We start from the raw sequence: 15,001 nt of genomic DNA on the forward strand, positions 1-15,001 counted from the left end.
AAAAGCTTGACTTTTTTTTTTTTTTAAAAGAGATCAGAAATTAAGACATTTTCAGTTTGTCCCTGTGAGTTCTGAACACAAAAGGCACATTTTGTTCCTGGGGATGTTGCTCCTCCAGGACTCATTTACAGAGACTGCTAGCAATCAGGCTGCTGAGCTTTCCAGCTGCTGTGTGCAGCAAGGTCCTGCTGCACTCCGAGGTGGCTGCATTTAAGCAATGAAGAGCATACAGAAAGGAGCTGCCAGATGAAGACATTTATCTCCTTATAACTAGGACTCAGAAGATACTTTGGGACCTTTCTAGATGAAGCACTAGCTGGTATAAACAGCAATATAATAACTGAATCCTTTACCATCTATGCCAGACAACACAATTAATTTTTACTTAGCTCTGCAGGGTCGTTTCTTTGAGGTGCACCAAGCAGGAAGCAATGGTCAGGCTGCAGCACAGCCCAGTGTAACCCCACAGCTGGGCATAACAGCTGCCATTGCCCCAAAAGCCAGAAGGAGGGTAAGAAACTGAATCACAGAATCACAGAATCGTCTAGGTTGGAAAAGACCTTGAAGATCATCCAGTCCAACCATTAACCCAACACTGACAGTTCCCAACTACACCATATCCCTCAGCGCTGTGGCAACCCGATTCTTAAACACCTCCAGGGATGGGGACTCCACCACCTCCCTGGGCAGCCCATTCCAATGCCTAACAACTCCTTCTGGAAAGAAATACTTCCTAATATCCAGTCTAAACCTTCCCTGGTGCAACTTGAGGCCATTCCCTCTTGTCCTATCGCTTATTACTTGGTTAAAGAGACTCATTCCCAGCTCTCTGCAACCTCCTTTCCGGTAGTTGATGAGGTCTCCCCTCAGCCTCCTCTTCTCCAGACTAAACAACCCCAGTTCCCTCAGCCGTTCCTCCTACGACATGTGCTCCAGACCCTTCACCAGCTTTGCTGCCCTTCTTTGGACACGCTCGAGTCATTCAATGTCCTTTTTGTAGTGAGGGGCCCAAAACTGAACACAGTAATCGAGGGGAGGCCTCACCAGTGCTGAGTACAGGGGTAAGATCCCTTCCCTGTCCCTGCTGGCCACGCTATTTCTGATACAAGCCAGGATGCCATTGGCCTTCTTGGCCACCTGGGCACACTGCTGGCTCCTGTTGAGCCGGCTGTCAGTCAACACCCCCAGGTCCCTCTCTGACTGGCAGCTCTCCAGCCACTCCTCCCCAAGCCTGTAGCGCTGCTGGGGGTTGTTGTGGCCCAAGTGCAGCACCCGGCATTTGGCCATATTGAAGCTCATACAGTTGGCCTTAGCCCATCGCTCCAGCCTGTCCAGGTCTCTCTGCAGAGCCTCCCTACCCTCGAGCAGATCAACACTCCCACCCAGCTTGGTGTCCTCTGCAAACTTTGAGGGTGCACTCGATCCCCTCATCTAGATCATCAATAAAGACGTTAAACAGGAGTGGCCCCAAAACCGAGCCCTGGGGGACACCACTTGTGACCGGCCACCAACTGGATTTAACTCCATTCACCACAACTCTTTGGGCCCGGCCATCCAGCCAGTTTTTTACCCAGCAAAGCGTCCGATCATCCAAGCCTCGAGCAGCCAGTTTTGCCAGGAGAATGTGTGGGAAACAGTGTCAAAGGCCTTACTAAAGTCAAGGTAGAAAGCATCCACAGCCTTTCCCTCATCCAATAATCAGGTCGCCCTGTCGTAGGAGGAGATCAGGTTTGTCAAGCAGGACCTGCCTTTCATAACCCCATGCTGACTGGGCCTGATCACCTGGTTGTCCTGCATGTGTTGTGTGATGGTACTCAGGATGAGCTGCTCCATCAGCTTCCCGGGCACCGAAGTCAAGCTGACAGGCCTGTAATTTCCCAGATCATCCTTCCGACCCTTCTTAATATGGGCGTCACATTGGCCAATTTCCAATCTGTTAGGACCTCCCCAGTCAGCCAGGACTGCTGGTAAATGATGGAAAGCAGCTTGGCAAGCACCCCAGCCAGCTCCTTCAGCACCCTTGGGTGTATCCCATCCGGTCCCATAGACTTGTGTATGTCTATGTGATGCAGTAGGTCACTGACTATCTCCTCCTGGAATGTGGGGGGGTCGTTCTCCCAGTCTCTGTCTTCTGGCTGAGGAGGCTGGATTCCCTCAGTACAACTAGTCTTGTTATTAAAGACTGAGGCAAAGAAGGCATTAAGCACCTCAGCCTTTTCCTCATCACTTGTTACCATGTTTCTTCCCACATCTAGCAGGGGATGGAGGCTCTCCCTGATGTTTCTTTTGCTGCTCACATACTTATAGAAACATTCCTTGTTGTCCTTGATTGCTGAAGCCAGATTAATTTCTAGCTGGGCTTTAGACCTCCTGATTTCCGCCCTGCGTAGCCTCACTGCATCTTCATAATCATTGTGACTCGCTAGCCCCTTCTTCCAAAAACATCTCCCACAAGAACATGAGAGACACTTCTGCCCCGAGATCACGGCACAGCTGCAAGAAAATATACTTGACATCCAAATCTGTCCAGCACACAGGTATCTGAGTAGCCCTGATCTGCGACTGTGGCCAACTCTTCTCTCTAATCATGGTACACAAAGAGCTCAGGTGGGACAGCACAGGCCTTTCTAACAGCGAGACCTGGATTTCCAGTGACTATTAGCGGTTGAACGCTGACACTGATGGAAACACAGTGTTTAATAAAAAACTCATTTCGAACCTCAAACTAAGTCCTCCTCTTGTCTTTCAAAGAGCCAGGACCACAGTGGTTTGGCACATTATTTATCAGGGGAAGAGGGGCAGGGAAAGGAAAGGAAGCAGTGATCCAAATAATGCTGAAGTTCAGCAAACTACCACAGCAACCAAAACCCTCAGGTCCTGGCAGCTCTGCCGCAACAGCTAACCCCGCAGCCTGGTTGTAACCACACATACCGCTACAGTCGTGTGACCACTCAGCACAAACGCTTGCTGTTTCCTAAACTGAACTATAATTTTATTACAGAAGCTCTTAGCAGAAGCCCAGTGGAAACCTCAAAACATCTGATGAAATTATATGTTAACGTGACTTCAGTCTAATAATGTGACTTCAGCCTGATAAGGTTCTGCAGGAATGAGGTATCTAGCTACTGTTGCCTAATAAGATTCCTCACTCCACTATATAGTGCCCTGTTTCACATTTTAGATTTCCAGGGCTTTTTTAATCCCAACTTTAATTCACTGATTTTGGATAAATAAGCCTTGAAAGTGGCAAGATAAAAACTACTGCTGCTTAAAGCATATGGGCATTGGTCCTACTAAGACTCAGATGCTTTCTTGGTTTTGCATGCTACTACTTTTTGTAGTCATTTAGGGGGAGTATGCAGTGCCTAAAATTAGATTTGTCCGTAAATCTATGCAGGATCAGTGCCATAAGGGCATATTTGCAGAAGAGAAAACAGATCTGGAACAAGTCATTATTCCTTACACAAACCTAATCTCGAGTTTCTTCCCTCATCTTACCTTGCAGTGCTAGTGATCCTACCATTTCTGCTAATACTCCAGCTAGTACACATTCCTACATAACTGATACCCTCCTGTCGGGCCTACTTGACTCCAGAAGGTATGATTCCACTGGCTGTGTTTGGGTGCTTGCTCCGTAAAAGAAGCTATTTTACTGCAATGTAAGAAGACCACGGCATTATGTCATACTCCGGGCTATTAAAACAGAAAGTGATACCTGCACGCTGAGCCTACGCATCCTGGAGTTTGATTCTACGGCCGGGGAGCAGCCCAAATTCCTGCTGAGATGGTGAGCGGCTACGGGTGGGGGAAGACTAAAGCACGGGGCCTTTCTATGCACACAGGAACGTCTTTCCAGATGGGCACATGACTACAGACGTGTTCGTGCCATAAATGCAAACACAGCCGCGCCCGGGTGCTCGCACAGGGCCCGCGGACGCGCCCGGCGGGCCGGCACCAGCACGGCGAAGGCTGCGGGAAGCCCGGCCCGGCTGCCCGCCCCGGAGGGGCTGGCGGAACCTCGCCGACCCTTCCAGCCCCGCACAGACCAAAGGGAGTATTTACCTGCCGCCCGGGGGCCGCGCTCTGCCTGTGCTCCGAGGAGGGGCTCCCCGCGCTCGCCCCGGCGGGGAGCGGAGCCGCGGCCCAGCCCGGCCCGGCCCCTCCTGGCTGCCGGGCGCCGGGGCTGCGTCCTGCCGCAAAGCCGTCCCGGCCGCCGCGGGAAACGGCTCCGCGGCACTAAGGTTCCTGCCGCCGCCCGCCCGGCCGGCAGCCCCGGCGCTGGGGGGGGGGCCCGGGCAGCGCCGGCGGGCGCGGGTGCCCCTCCGGCCCGGCGCCAGCGCGGCGGACGGCGCGGCTGCGGCCCGGCGGCAACCGCCCGGCCCCGTAACCCGCCAGCTCCTTATTTCCTCCTAACAAAATAATAATAGAAAAACCTTCAGGTTTTCCTGTGTAAACGTAAGGGGTAAAATTGCACCGTTCCACGTTTGAAGCAGCCGAGCCTCGCAGGGAGCCGATTCTTGCCTTCCGGGAGATGGAAAACGCAAAATCCTAAACGCATTTTTAACAGTCCCAAGCGCAAGCACACTTACCGAGGCGTGAGGGCTGCAGGGAGCAGCACCGCCACTGAATTTGTATCGCCGCAGGGCAGCAAGAACACCTTTGGCACAACCTGTTACCCAGAGAAGACAAAAAGTTACAAGACAATTACAAACCGCCTATTTCATTGGTGTGTAGCTTGGCACCCCGCCCAACAATACCTGTCCTCTAAAAAACCTCATGGTGAGAAATGCCCATGTGCAGATGAGGGATGTACCTGAATTTTGACGTCCAGCGTACGCAGACGGATTCTGAGTAGCACCGCGTGCACATTTAAGATCAGGGGCGCTGCGCTGCTCCACTGCCCGCGTCCCAGGGGAGCCAGCGGTGCTGCGCGGAGCAGCAGGGACAAGGTTTGTGCTGAAATGTAACTGCAAGAAAAAGAAGTGCTGAGCTGAATCCACAACAAAAGGCAGGTGTTAGGTTAGCTTCCATCATTCTTCTCATCCTCACACACCAACCATTAGTATATCCTGCAAAATGTGACTGTCACAATTAGCAAAGTTGTGTTTGTATGGGTTATCTTATTTCAGTGACAGCAAGGATGAATGAGAGCCTTTGGCACAAAAAAATACCAGTTTATCTGACTGAAAATTAATTTATCTTGGCCTTTACAAATAATAGATTACTAGAGCACCATACATTTCAAGTCCTGCTCCTGAAGATGAATGGCTTCTTCACTAGGTAACAAAGATTGATCTTTTTATTCTAATTCAACTGTATGCACTGTGATCCCTCAGAGGACGAGGCAGTATCATCACTTGCCATGTTATTTATCACCATCCAGCCTTTTCTCAAATGGTACTGAGACATTTATCTCTTGGGCTCCTCAGAAGGAAAGAGGCTCTCTAGGGCTCCTGGGACTGATGATGCTTCAGAGCTTTGCCTCTCTGCCAACCATGAGCTACAAGTTCCCCTTCCAGGCCCCACACACTCACGCGGGAGGCACAGCACACACTGGCCCATCACCTGCTGGAACACGAAGGTCAGGGGAGGAGGGCAGGTAGGCGGCATGCGCTGTGCTCAAAGAGAAGTGCAAAAGTCCATCCCACCCCTGGTTCTGATTTCACTGCTGTGCCGAAGAGAAATTGCCTGTATTTAACATTACACTCATACTTAAGATAGTTTTCTGGGAAGTAGCCCATATATCATTTTCCACCTGCAGTAGAAAAGTGATTTCAGGCTGTGGAAGGGCATAGATGTCATTTCTTTTTAGGGTAGGGCAGCAGAGAGGCCTTGTTCAAGAACAATCACCCTTCTGCTCAGAAACAGACTCCCAGAGACACTTGGCAACCATAAATCTGGAAGGACAGTAACCATGTGCCATGAACCCAAACCAATCCCAGTTGTCTCAGCAGCCAAGTCAAGTCGCAGGCATTCAGTGCAGTCAGGCACCATTCCTGCCCCCCTCTCCTTCCTACAGCCCAAGCATGTCCCACGGGGCTCCCTGGGACCCCATTTGCCAAATGCATCCAGGCATTGCAACGGTTTGCATTGTGCGATCCCCAGCACTTTGCTGCGCGGGAGATGGGAAAGGCACCTCCTGCCAGGACTCCATGCCCTGCCAGATGCTTCCCTGGGGCCAGCCAGCACCAAGGGACAACCCCCATCCTCGCAGCATTGCCTTGTGCACTGCAGGGGTCTGTAGGAAAACACTGTGATCCCCCAAGAAAGAGGGGGAACACAGAGTGAAAGAGGCTGATACTGGTCTCTTAATTTTGTTCTTCTCAGACCCCTAAAGAGCACTTTTCCCAGCTCCAGAATTTCCTAACTCTGTTCTTATCTGCTGGAAACCCTTTGCAAAGGTACTGGGATGGGTAACACTTCCCCTTTCCTAGGAAAAATGCAATTAACATGCACCCTTCTTACACTGGCTCCTAGGGACCAGTTTGGGTTCAAGTTTTTAATTTTCCAGACATTCTGTCCAAGAAGCACTTTATAAACAATTGTCACCATTTTATTGACAGGAGGAAGAGATTTCATCCCCTTTCTAAATCACATTTTTATATCCAAGATCCATCACATATCCATCTACCACAGCTTAAAACAACTGAATCTGAGAACAGGTGACTACATTTTCTTCCTCTAATCCGGTAGATTTCTCTTCCTGCAGTCTGTGTGCCAGTGGAAAAGAATAAATAGCCAACCTTATCCTTCAAAGCTGCAGGATAACACGCTCTAATTCTGAAATATGAACCTTGGAAAAGTTTTTGTTGTTATTACTATATCTACGTAAGGATGCAAGTTCCAGATTTTGCAATTTTCATTGTTTAAGCATATCGCTATCCTCCAATACGAAATCATGAGCTGTTTCAAGCAGGATATACTGGTTAAAGACATGGTGGTAGCTATCCAATTGAACCTTCCACACAGCTTGACTTCCAGCTCTGTCTCCCTTGCTCATCACCCATCAACATATGGCCCAAAACTGAACGGAGGGCACAGAGCCATCTGGTGCTTAACTGTACGAGGAAACAAACTGTGCCCTGTACAGCCATGTGATGAAGACATAAAGGAAGTCATCTTCCTTCTACTCGGAATGCCTCATATGTCAGCTTTTTCTTAGCTCTTAGATTACGGTTCTGGAAGTCTAGAGAGTTAACACCAAAAGAGAGAGAAAACGGCTCTATCTGTTAACACTAGAAAAACTTAGTTGCTTTCCTTGTGGGAGAGTCTGCAGGACCGAGTGCTCTTCTTTAGATCTGAACATCTCCCATAAGCAGTGCAGAATCATCTTCCAAAGACCAGATCACTGTACCATGTATTCCTGTTGATAAGAATCCAAACATCTTTCTCAAACTGGGAAACTCTCAAGAACCCTTTGGCACATCCTTTGCTGGCATAATGTGGAAGGAGCAATGCGCATTTATTGTGGCCACTGACAGACTTGCCCGTTCACACCAGCTGAGTGTTAGACCCACTGTCTTTCCCTGCTGCCTCTGAAAAAGGGGCCTTTTTTCACACGTTTTAATTACTGACTCCCTACATAGAAGCTATTACCTCACAGAAAGGCCATTAACTGGCACGTTCAGCACAAGATGAAGCCTCTCCGATAATTGTTCCTTGAGTTCATGTTTGTGAAAATAAATATCATCAGATGATTAAATTAAACACTGCAGCCGGCCCAGCTATACACTATTTTCACTTATCATGTAGAAGGCAAGATCAAAGAGAAAGGCTTGGGTAGAGTTATTCCAACTCCTCCAAGTTTGGTTGATAGCTATCTATTGAACACACTAATTAGCTACCTGCTTGGTGTGTGCAGCACAAAATTAACCCTCCTGAAATCGGACAGTATAGCCATTTTCATGCTCTGTAATGACCTGGATGCAGAGGGATGGCTGTCACCTCATTTCCTCTGTACGATAAAGCAGCAGCACAGCCCGATTCTGATTTCAGAGACTCTTGGGCCTCCATCCCTTTGGCGTCTTGTGTGGGTGCAAGAGGAAAGCTGTGCCTTGGGAACGCAAGGAAAAGCTGGAGGCACTCCTCTTCAGTCCTGCGGTGCTTCAGCCTCCTAGCTCTTCCCTTGCCTTTTGGCGAGCAGACGTGCCATCTCTGCACTCTTGCACCGAGGGGCAACGCGGCTCCCGCTAGCCCCCTGGCTTGGGCACTGCTTAACTAGGGAGATTGTTTCCAAGATGGAGTTTGGCCCAACACTTCTCTGCTTTGCTTGCTTGGGTTGTGGAGGGCAAGAGAGGCGAGTGAAGGAGCGGGCAGCGCAGCCCTGTTCCCGCTGCAGCCGCTGTCCTCCCGGTGAGCACACACCCGCACAACCAGAAAGCTCTGCTATTCTTCTGCTAATGGGATTGGCACCGCTTAAAGCAGTCTGCGAGGGTATTGTCTGCAACCACAGCAAGAGAAACATTATTCAAAGGCCATTCAGGCCCCAAAAGAAGCGGCAGAGCAGAGTAATTATCGGAGACTCTCCATTAACGAGGGCATCTTTGCTCTTTGTCTGTGTTGGTTTAATAAGGGCCACTAATGGGGCCGGGGGAGGGGCACGCTAATGCTTCTAAACAAACCTCCTTCCCTTCCCCACCCCCGCACTGTGAGGAGAGCTGCCTTTATGGGCACTGACAGCCGAGCTGGGAGTTACCATATTGCAGAGTGACCTTCGGGAAAACTTAGGGTGAACCCAACCGCTTTCAGCCCCATCCCCACCGAGCCGCTGGGAGCATCGTTTGGGTAGCTGTTCTCTTTTTAGCCGTTCCATATTTCCCAGTGCTTGCCAGGCCCTTTTATACACCCCCGCCCGACCTCTCTCATGTCATCTTGTGACCCTTCATGGCTGGACACGACGGCACTAAGTGGCAGTAATGAGGGACGACAGTGCAGATTAAGTTCTCGCAGCAAAACCTGGGGCTGCTGTCTATTATCCAGCAGCTGTGACTGGGAGATGCTGCTGGGAAGGCAGGACCAGAGCAGCCTCCCCTCCCCACACCGCTGGAGAAGGCAGGCTGGGATCTAGCATAGGCTAATGTCTCCTACCTTCTGGCTGTGGGCACTTTTCTGGTGATGGAGAGAGGAACTGAGGCAAAAGCCAGCATGAACCTCCATCCCAAGATCCTTCAGAGCCACTTTCAGGAGCATGCAGCTAAAATTCTTCTGAGAACTCTAGACAGATTGTCCCCATCTTCAAGCACCAGTTATAAGGGGCCAACTTCTGAGGCAGTTTGCAATATTACAGGGACAGATGTATGCTGGTCACTTAAACAGCGAAATGTGGACAAGAGGTCTCAGGAGGTCTCTGCAAAAGACAGCATTCAAACAGTGAACTGTAATGATAGATATATATGAATAATGAACGATATAGCCTTTTTCAACTACAGCATGCAACGTATTGAGGATACAGGGCTGAGAAGTGCTAGACTCATTTTTAGCCAATGAGGAAACTAAAGAACAATAAAAGGAAATTATTCCAAGTTTGTGCTGCTCTTTTACTGAAGCCAAGCTCTGGACATTGTGCTATTCTACCTCATCTTCAAATGATGCACCCCTAACAAAGAATGGAGAGGTTAAAAAAAGAAAAAAAGATGTTGGTATATGGCTTAGAAGATACGGGTACCACAGAAAAAGCCATTGCAGCATGGGAAAGGAGGAATGGCCAAGGCAGACAAAGAGATTTTTCATGAGAAAGGGGAGTTCTGAGACCCTGCATGAAGGAAAACGCAGTAAGCAGCTTGTGCATGGCAGGCTGAAATGAAATAGTCCTGTGGTAGAAGGGAGGAGAGCTCACAGCAGTGACGGAGATAGGATGGGCGATGAGAGGCTGGTGGGTCTGTTTCTTGGAACTTCAGCCAGAATAGTACAGTTGAAGGTGAGGCATCTAGTATGAAAGAGATGGAAACACAGTGAGTAAGGTCATGGACCAAAAGCTTCAGTCTAAGAGACATCATCATTGGCAAGTCTTTGTCCGATTTATTCTCCTTCAGGTATAGATCCTGCAGGGAGCAGGGAATGACTACACTGGACCTCATCAAGCCAGTTCTATTTAGATTTGCTCTTTAACACCTATAGTTTAGTACAGGGATGTTTTCTCCTCAGTTTTCCCTTATTCTATTGTATTAATTCTAATAGCATTTGAGGCTAACAGACAATGAGTTAGGTGTATTCCTTCCAGGTTGCTCTACTTCACTCTACTGCTGTTATTCTGTCACACTTTACATTATTTAACAGAGATCTGATCTAAATCCCACTAAAACAATGAACAGGTCTGCACTGGCTGTGCAGTTTTGGATTGTGCCCTGAATTGTGTTTGAGCTCATTAATGTAGATTTGAGCCATTTTTTCAATTGCACTTGTGCCTTGAAACCCAGGGGAAAATGAACAGGAGTAAGGAGGAATAAAAGATGCCTTTCCAGAAAATCATTTGTGTATGTTTGTGAACTACTGCAAGCAGAAGACATATTGAAATATGGGACAGGAAGCAGCTATTAATCTCTGCAAGCACATCCTGGTTTAGTTCAATGTAACTTCCCTGCTTTGTCTTCATATCCTTTCAGGTCTTCTTTCTCCACAAAACAGGTCTTGTTTTGCCAGCTTAGCAAAAACCTTTCCGTCTCATGCCCTCAACTGGCACTTGCTGCACTTGCCCTCTGTTCTTCATTCCTGCTGGCCATTCTGGCCAACAAGAGTGGTACAGAGGAGTACTCACCGGCTTAGCAGCCAGGTAGACCAAGGCCCCACAAGAACAGGGGAACAGCAATTCTGTGACATTTTTGCCTGTCCATGCAGCCCCATTTGGAAAGGTTTAAAAGCAGGAAGACCAGATTAAGGTGGTGACTTTCTGCCATGTGTCTGTTTAGGCAAGCTGCTTCTGCCTCCACATCTCCCTCTCCCTGCTCTGAGAATATATTTGAAAACACTCAAACTCTACACTGATAGGGACTGAGAAATCAAGCTGTTTATGAACTCATCTCCTCACCAGTCTGATGTTGCTTCTGTATCCAAACAATCCAGGGACTGGGATCACCAGGGCACTGTGTTCAGCTTCCCCATGTTATGGGGGTATAAGGCAGCCTTAAGGGATGCAGGTGAACGTTCAGTACTGTCATTTCCTGACACGTCTTTCCTCTGGTCTCCCTGCCTGCCTTTGCTCCAGGTCCATCTTTCTTCTTGTTCTGGTCCTACCCCAGTTTCTTGGCCTTTTGCGGCCTGTTTTGGTGCAGTTCATGGTTTCTCCAGCTTCCCAGTCATGGGCATTGACCTGATTCTGGTCTCAGGACACTGCTCGCTCTTCCCGTGAAGCCTTTAATACAGCAGACAAGAGGAATATCTATACTATGAGAGGCAACTCAGTGCAGACATCCCCTAGCCAGTGCCAATCCTGCCAGCTTTGGGACTGGAAGTAATACTGACACCTCAGTGCTATGCAGCACTTAACTCACTCACCTGTGGCACGGTGCTAACAGCCATCCTGAACCCACAGCCTAGGCCAGTCCTTCTGCATAGCAGCACAACTGTGCAGAGCCTCCAGCCAATTCAGGGACCTTTCACAAGGCACTGCTTGCGTGCAATACACATACAGCCTGTGTGAGCTCCTTGCTGGGCAGCAAGTACTGTAGGAAGAAAATACTGAGTATGGAGCGAGATCAGTGAACAGATGTTATACAGCAATGACTTCCAGCCCCAACTCCCCTAGAAAGGTTTAGAGAGACCTGAAACTGATCCCATCTAGAAGGAGTCTGAGATGCCAGAGCTTTCACACATATAATCTGCTGACTCTAATTTTAAAAAAGTCTCTAACTGGCTTTTGCTAGCTGTTGCTGCTAGAAACTTGCTCGTTTTCTCCTCAGAAAAGAAGTTACAGCCAGACCTTCAGTGTCTGCCTCTGCACTCCTCTAAAATGACTCTTCATCTTAATGCTAATTTAATTAACAAGTAGCAGAGAGGGGAAAGAAGCAAGATTTCATTGCTGCTGCATTCCTGAGATCTCTGGCTGATGTTGTAGCTATTCAGATACAGCTGCAGTTAGATGCAAGTTAGAGCAGACTCAAGGCTCTTTTTCTCCACGGTATGAGAAGCAAGGGCACAAATGTGACCTGCAGGTATACCTTCCCCATAGCTTGCAACTCCTATACAAATACTGTCCTGAGAGCTAAAATCCTCTTTACTCCATCACTGTACTCATGTTCAGAGTACATCCAAGGGCATGATAGAGCATTTTGTAAATCCTGAATAGTATGCGCTGTAATAGTCTCAGCCTTTTTAATTTCAACTTCTATTGTTAGGGCACAATTAAAAAGAAGGGAAAAAAAAGGCTGATATAATTTACAGGGAATCCAGCTATATAAAAATTATGCCATTGGTGATCATGGAGATGAACCACTTAGGTGATGAAGGAACATGACTGCCTTAGCCAGACAACTGTCTATAGTGTCACCTATAGGAGAGCAAGTAACAGCACCCTTTAAGAGTAAAGCCCAAGGAATCTAGCTTTATGCAACTGTGTTACAAAGATACTGAAGAGAAAAACTTCAGCTCTCTGCATCCAGGTATATCCTAGTATCTTCTATTCCACAAACTAGACTGAACTATTAATCATAGTAATCATCAGTACTTAATGTTGGGCAAACTGTAGTACTTAAGCCCAGGTATCTATGAAGTCAACATGTTGTAATTCCTTCCCATCTTCAGCCGTTTGCAAGAGACTCCTTGTATGGCTTCCTGAACAGCCATCTATTCCGGCAGGAGAGCATATTTCTGGCTGTAATATTCCACTGAAATCCCCCTACTCTGACTTGCATTTGAGTGATTATTCATATCATATTCATAGATATGTGTCATATCTAATATCCACCTGTCTGTATGGTCCTTCCTGTCTGATATATTGTACTTTCCCCACCATGGCTATTATGGTGAAGAGCAGGCTAAAGGCTCCTAGTGACGTTGATGCTGGCCTGACAGCACCCAAAAGCCCCTCAAGAAGGGCACTGCTCCCTCCTTGCTGATGTGGAAGAGAAAAATCATGACACTGAACACTTCTCACCCCTGAACTGGAAAGGGTCAAAGAAGCCTCACACTTCCATCCAGTGGTATTGCACTTGTTTATCTTGCATTAAACACTTCACATTTAGAATAAACTAAGTTAGAAGAACAGCTCAGCTGTATGTGCAGGAGATGGCTATTAAAAGTCTGTGTTTATGGAAGCCACCAGCATCCTTTGCCGGAGTGTGCGTCTGTGCACCACTGCCCTCTCCCGGGCTGATCTGCCCCTGTACAAACACGGAGGCCCTGGTTGCCAAACGCAGCAGAGCAGTTAATTTTGCTTTGCCTCAGGCATTGAAGGAGTATGATTGTCCACTTACTGTTGCCCTGACACTTTCCATAACCTCTCTGAGCATCACAGTGACAGCTGAGCTACTTCTAAGGGAATAAAGGTTTACTGAAAAACAATTAAATAGGATACAGGTAGCACTCACTGGGATTAGAAGTCCACATGTCAAGAACTGTGACTAAATGTCTGTTATGTAAGTTAAATTTGTTCTGATTATGCAAAGTTATCTTAACTAAGATATTTAAACTGTCCCATTTCAAGTGTGGCTGCATTTCAGCCTCCAAAGATCCCAGCTTCTGGTGGCTAATCTACTCTCAACTGTCCTGCTACAGTGACAGATCCCTAGTGCAGAAAACCAGGAAGGTGGCAAAACAGTCAGCCAACGTTTCAGGATGTAACCTTGTGCTTTCAAGTCTCCTTGTGGGTGCTTTGGAAAATTCCCCTTGGAGTACTTCTTTGTGCATAAATATATATACAGTGTATTTGCATGCCTGTGTTTGCATGTCCACACACTCTCTTCTGTGATCATCCAACCCCTGCATCCAACCCCTGCACACAGCAAGTGTCGTGCTGCTTATGCTCATCTCTGGTCAGCGAGAAACAGCCTTTTTTACAGCCTACTGCCTGCTGTTCATCTTGTTGAGGTGCTTCTGGGATGCCTTAGGTTCACCAGGCTGGCACAGCCTTCATTGTCTCAGAGAAGACCTTAATGAGCCCAAGATGTATTTGCCTTTCACTACCTCATCCCTACCATGCAACAGTTGGCACTCCCAGCTCAGCCTCATGGCCTTTCTCCAGCTCCATGACTGCTGCTGGCTGAGGCAGAGCTGGGGAGAGGGCACAACACAGAGAGGCTTAAGCAGCATGTCTCTTAGCTTTGTCCACCCAGCAGCCTCTCCCAACTGAAGTCTTGCTAGGATGGGCAAGAAGGTATCGTGACAGGCCTGCGTTTGTGCCTCAAGGAACTGGCTGCGCACAGAAATGCACCACATCGGGACTTCTCAAGAACACTTATGTGGTGCTTTCCTGTCTATGTACAACACTGATACCTGAATTGAAGTTGCTATGGCAGGTACAGTCTGAAAGCTGCACTATCATGAGTGCTCCCTGTGTTACAGTCCCCCATGTATTAAGAGGGATATGAGAGGGCTTATTTCTTCAGAGGAAGTTGTGAAGATAAATCCAGCCACAACAGAGGTGCTCAGATACAGAAGAAACTGCAGCTACAGCATTTCATTATCTGAGTGTCTCTGAAAGCCATATGTAATTTCCTAAGCAGATAAATTCAGCCCTTCTAGTTCTGCCAGTGATGGAAAAAGGTGCATTATAGTAATCAATGCCACTTCCCATCTGTGTTTCCTCAAGAATTGTCTAAAATACCATGTTTTACTCTCACTGCTCAAGCCATGAGCTCCCTCTAGTATCAAAAAGGATTAATGCAATTGGTACCTTTGCCATCCTAAAGGAACAGAGTGCAAATGTTGTAAGGAAATATCAGTAAGAAGAGGGAATTCTGCCCCTTAATTTCTGACCAAAAAAAAAAAAAAATCCTTGAAGTTAGTTGTGTGCACATAGATAAGCACTGGCACCTCAAGAATTATGAGGCAAACACACCCACAGGAAAAG

The 15,001-nt window shown here is 47.8% G+C and overlaps 1 protein-coding gene across 2 annotated transcripts in view; it reads right to left on the reverse strand.

The window, feature by feature from the left end:
• Positions 1 to 11,667, reverse strand: part of PLEKHM3 (pleckstrin homology domain containing M3) — a 137,048-nt gene extending 125,381 nt beyond the window's left edge. The window contains exons 1-7 of one of the 2 annotated variants that reach the window (XM_074829388.1): positions 11,491 to 11,667; positions 11,024 to 11,347; positions 9,836 to 9,925; positions 9,088 to 9,346; positions 7,845 to 8,440; positions 4,814 to 4,967; positions 4,590 to 4,669 (exon numbers count right to left, since the gene is read on the reverse strand). The gene's annotated coding sequence lies outside the window, so the exon portion shown is untranslated. Of the gene's footprint in view, positions 1 to 4,062; positions 4,181 to 4,589; positions 4,670 to 4,813; positions 4,968 to 7,844; positions 8,441 to 9,087; positions 9,347 to 9,835; positions 9,926 to 11,023; positions 11,348 to 11,490 lie in introns of those variants that run through there. The other variant, XM_074829389.1, reaches the window with a different exon arrangement.
• Between the last annotated feature and the right edge of the window lie 3,334 nt (positions 11,668 to 15,001).

This window comes from Strix aluco, chromosome 6 (assembly GCF_031877795.1).
Source record: "Strix aluco isolate bStrAlu1 chromosome 6, bStrAlu1.hap1, whole genome shotgun sequence".
Taxonomy (NCBI): domain Eukaryota; kingdom Metazoa; phylum Chordata; class Aves; order Strigiformes; family Strigidae; genus Strix; species Strix aluco.